Raw genomic sequence first — 5,741 nt, forward strand, 5'->3', positions numbered from 1 at the left:
AAACGACAAGGTAAGAAGATGAAGAATTGGTTATATTCCAAAAGCTTGTCTTACAGGACTAGTTTGTACGTCTCTAAATAGGCAGATGCCTCTTACAAATAAGGTGAGCATATAATACTCAATTGATAAGTTTCCTAACATACAAGATATCTTTAACTACCGTATATACAATAATATATATGCAAATCCCCTTAATACTCCCCCTCAAGTTGGAGCATGGAGATCATGAATGCCCAACTTGCGAAGAAGAAGCTCAAACTGAGGACGTCCAAGCGCTTTGGTGAAAATATTGGTGAAAATATCTGCAAGTTGAGCCGTTGTGTGAATATGAGAAGTGATAATAGCACCTGATTGAATGTGATCACGGACATAGTGACAATCAATCTCAATGTGTTTGGTGCGCTCATGAAAAACAGGATTAGCAGCAATATGAAGTGCGGATTGACTGTCACAATGAAGACGCATAGGCTGAGAGTGAGACACACCAAGAGATTTTAATAACGCCTTTAGCCAAGTGAGTTCACTACACGTATGAGCCATATAACGGTACTCAGCTTCTGCCGAAGAACGTGATACAGTGTGCTGCTTCTTTGTCTTCCAAGATATAGGTGATCCTCCCAAAAATATAAAGTAGCCGGTAAGAGAACGACGACTGATAGGGAAGGATGCCCAATCAGAGTCACAATAAGCAATAAGTTGAAGAGCATTGTCCTTACGGAAAACAATCCCTTGGCCCGGATGGCTCTTAAGATAACGAAGAACTCGAAGAGCAGCTTCCCAATGTGCCATGCGAGGAGATTGCATGAATTGTGCCAATACGTGTACCGAATAACACAATTCAGGACGCGTAATAGTCAAATAAATCAGACGTCCAATAAGTCGGCGATACTGAGATGAATCACAGTACAAAGGTCCGTCATCTAAAGCCAAACGATGATGTTGATCAATAGGTGAGGAGGCTGGTTTGGCTCCAAGAAGTCCAGTTTCAGAAAGTATATCCAAGGTATATTTTCGTTGAGACAAAAACAGACCATCCGTACCTCGAGATATTTCAATACCAAGAAAGTACTTAAGAGAACCTAAATCTTTCATATGAAAGCACCGACTTAAGTATGCCTTTAAAGTAGCAATAGCAGCGGAATTATTCCCAGCAATAATCAAATCATCAACATAAACAAGTACATTAATGGATTTCTCACCTCGTCGTAGAGTAAATAAAGAGTAATCAGCATAAGACTGTATAAATCCAAAAGTCTTAAGAGCACTTGCAAGCTTAGCAAACCAATTACGTGGAGCCTGACGAAGACCATACAAAGATTTATGAAGACGACATACTTTGCCCGAAGAAGTAGTCGAATAACCCGGAGGAAGTTTCATATATACTTCCTCTTCAAGATCCCCATGTAGAAAAGCATTGTGAACATCCATTTGATGTAACTCCCAATCTTGAGCCACTGCGACTGCCAAAAACGTTCTAACTGAAACCATTTTGGCTACGGGAGCAAAGGTTTCATGGTAATCAACCCCTTCAACCTGTCTATTACCAAGAACAACCAATCGAGCTTTGTACCTTTCGATACTGCCATCAGAATTATATTTAATTTTGTAGACCCATTTGCAACCAATGGCCTTTTTTCCTGGTGGAAGATCGGTAATTGATAATGTGCCATTTTTATCAAGAGCATCAATTTATTTATACATAGCTACACGCCAACACGGAAGTTTCACAGCTTCAGCATAACTAGTTGGTTCCTTAAGAGTAGTAATAGCCGCCAAAAACTGAGTATGGTTAGCAGAAAAATTATCACATGAGACATAATTAGTGATAGGATAAGGCGTACCTGAGGACGTGGACGAGTGGGGAGTGGAGGAGCTGGGGTCTATTCTGGCAATGGTATTACATATGTATTCATTGAGTCGAGTACTAGGAACCCGGGATCGAGCACTGCGGCGAACAACCGTATCAGGAATTTCACTCACGGTTGTGTGACTGTCTGTAGCTGACGTAACCTCCTCTGATAATATATTTTTAGAATTTCGAATATCATCACAACTTCCATCGTGCACAGTAGCTGTACCTTCAGAAGAAATAGGTATCTTTGAAGCAATAATTGAGCGTGTCTGTGACTCATCACACGACAGAAAATGACCCACTTGATTTCCACCCAGTGCCTTCCTGCGGCTGTATATCCTGAAGTTCGTTGGAGAGCTGGTTTCTGCCTGGAGTTCGTGCTCAGAAAAGTGGTCAGAAGTTGCTGCCTGTAAGCTGTTGTTGTCTCCGTAAGCTGCTGTCTCCGTGAGATGCTGCAGTCTGTCTCCGTGAGCAGACGTATCACCACGCACTGAAGAACCCACTACAGGATGTTCCATCCCTTCTCCATTAACTAACGTATCATCTACCGGTAGTCCAGCCATGGCTCTAGCAGCTGTATCCCCATTGGACACATCACAACAGACAGGTGAATACCCATCAGTTACTGTCTGTTCATTAGAGAGTGCTATCCCATCATCCTGACAACCGTCAGTATTATCTCCTAAACAGACAGCTGCATAAGGGAATTTGTTCTCAAAGAATACTACATCACGAGATACAAAAAATTGTTGCTTTTCCAAGTCAAATAACCGCCAACCTTTTTTTCCGTAAGGATATCCAACAAATATACATCGTCGACTTCGTGGATTAAACTTATTTCGATCACGAGGGAAAAGACTAGCATAGCACAAACATCCAAATACTCTAATATGATTATAAATAGGAGACTTCTTATGTAGCAATTCATATGGAGTTTTCCCATTAAGCAAGGTACTAGGTGTGCGATTAATAATATAAGCGACACTAAAAATGCACTCACCCCAAAAACGAAGCGGTAAATTAGCTTGAAATCGTAAAGAACGCGCCACATTTAATATATGACGATGTTTGCGTTCCACTCTCCCATTTTGTTGTGGTGTATCCACACATGAAGTCTGAAAATCGATCCCTTGTTCAGAAAAATATGGAATTAAAGGACGAAATTCAGTACCATTATCACTGCGAACTTGCTTAACGTGTCTATCAAATTGTGTCTTAGCCATAGCACAAAAATTCTGAAAAAATTTCACCACCTCAGTTTTATGTGCCAACAAATAGACCCAAACACAACGTGAATAATCATCAACAATAGTAAGAAAATAGTGTGCACCACAAGAAGACGAAGTCTGATATGCGCCCCATACATCACAATGAACTAAACTGAAGATATCATTTGCTTTATTCTCACTAACAGAAAAAGTAGCACGAGTTTGTTTAGCTTTAAAACAAGTATCACATGGTTCATTGAGAAACTTCCGACAATCAATTTTATTCATACCAGGAAGCAAATAAACAATCTTATTAGAAGGATGACCTAAACGCTTATGCCACAAAGAATAATCTTCACCGGTGGTAACTTGATTTGCCATAATATCCGCTCTACTGTGTAAGATATAGACCCCATCTCGTTCCTCACCCACACCAATCAGCGTCCTCGTAGTTCGGTCCTGTATCACACACAACTTATCAGTCAAAGTGACAATACATTTCAGATCTTTAATTAAACATGCCAATGAAATCAAGTTGCAATGGAGGTCAGGAACGAATAAAACATGAGTCAATTTCATGTTGTCTCCAACTACCACAGTGCCTTCATACGTAGAAACTGAGAATGTGTTATTCGGAAGTTTTATGGAAGAAAAACCAAGTGTACGGGTTTTAAGAAAAAACTCTTTCCTGCCTGTCATATGCCTTGAAGCCCCTGTATCAAGTATCCACTTACCAGACAGCTTCTCCTTCGAACCATCAATATTCGAAGCTTTAAACATTTCAACAATGACATCCCATTGGGCATCGGTAAGAGTATTAGCAAGGCCTACACGATCCTGTGATGAAAGATAACTTCTTCTAGAATTTGTATTTGTCAGGGAAACGTTAGCTAAAACAGGCGACGGCTTCCCACGACCATTATTCCTCCCATGTTGACCGCGCCCTCGTCCTCTTCCTCGTCCCGTGTTCTCTTCATACCATTCCGGGTACCCATTCAATTGGAAACAGTTTGCCATCTCGTGACCACTCTTTCCACAGTGTTTACAAATTGGTTTGTCTGAAGAAGCATACCCTATTCCTTTATCATAACCCTTTGATATTTTCTGAGTTTGCACCGCGAAACCCACAGCATCAACACGTACATCACGTGTTTTTGTAATTGTCTGATGTCGTTCTTCTTGAACAACGAGAGCATATACACGACTCAAGCTTGGAAGAGGATCTTGTGCAATAATATTAGATCTAACCGTTCCATATACAGCATCATCCAAACCCATCAAAAACTGATGTACTCGTTCTTCATCACGCTGTTTATTCCATTGAGTTATGAGAGAACAGGTACACTTACCGCAACTGCACAAAGGTGGTTTGACGTGATCATTGATTTCTTCCCAGAGAGACTTCAAGCGTCCATAGTAAACCGGAATATTCTGTCCATCCTGTCTACATCTCGCAAGATCCGAACGTAGCTGCAGCAATCTTGGTCCATTACCAATAGAAAAATGTTGTTTCAAATCATCCCAGAGTTCTTTGACAGTTTCAAAATAGGTTAATGTCGACCTGAGTTTTGGTTCAATGGATGTAAGGATCCATCCAATAAACATAAAGTTAACACTCCACCAATCTTCAATATAAACATCATTCTCTGTTGGTTGCGTAAGTTTTCCATCTAAAAAAGATGTTTTTCGTCTGGCTCTAAAAGCATTCAGCATTAATCGAGACCATTCCTCATAATTATCCCCATTCAACTTCACCGGAGAGATCAGCATACCCGTATGATCAGAAGGATGTAAATAGTATGGTGAAGTTGAATCAACTTTTCGTTCATCACTAGAAATTATTTCCTTCCCAGTCATGATAAAAAAAAAATTCTGATTTGATTTTAGATTAAATCGATCCTGGCTCTGATGTCATGAAACGACAAGGTAAGAAGATGAACAATTGGTTATATTCCAAAAGCTTGTCTTACAGGAATAGTTTGTACGTCTCTAAATAGGCAGATGCCTCTTACAAATAAGGTGAGCATATAATACTCAATTGATAAGTTTCCTAACATACAAGATATCTTTAACTACCGTATATACAATAATATATATGCAAATCCCCTTAATAGATACCTTGTTCCTAGGTTAATTGAAAAACATGGTAAGGAGAAGATTTTGAACCATGGTTACAGTTTCTGTTGAGTACATGTATGATTTCCATTTGCAGCTATTCTTATAACTAGACCAATAACAACAGTTAGGCTCATTACTCCCTTCTAAAAGGTTCGTATTAATTTGATCAGTGTGCTTCCACCGTACATCACTGTAAAACACGTCCATGGAGATAGCAAATGAAAAACACTCTACTTACATCAAAAAAGAAGAAAAAAAAACATGAGAACATTACTTAGTTTGTTCTGTTGCCTATATTAGAAGGGATCAATTGAAACAAATAGGCGTAACAATTCCAAAAAAAAAAAATATGCACAAGGATTATTTGGAATCCCTAGTGTGCAAGTCTATTAGTAACAGAATCAACTCTCTTCGTACTAGCTAACATAAATCCTTCGTCACAGGCAAATTTTTTTCAGCAGATTTGGTGATCAATTAGAATACCGACAGTAGTCCTAAATCCATTGCACTCAAAGATATACAGTCAGTGCCAGATTACAAAAGAAAATGGCTGAGTCATGCAG

General features: G+C 39.5%; 1 pseudogene; it reads right to left on the bottom strand.

Moving 5' to 3' along the window:
- Positions 1-204: 204 nt before the first annotated feature.
- On the bottom strand, positions 205-4,917 carry LOC113279945 (annotated as a pseudogene).
- Positions 4,918-5,741: the final 824 nt, after the last annotated feature.

The sequence above is a fragment of the Papaver somniferum genome, chromosome 5 (assembly GCF_003573695.1).
Source record: "Papaver somniferum cultivar HN1 chromosome 5, ASM357369v1, whole genome shotgun sequence".
NCBI classification, from domain to species: Eukaryota; Viridiplantae; Streptophyta; class Magnoliopsida; order Ranunculales; family Papaveraceae; genus Papaver; species Papaver somniferum.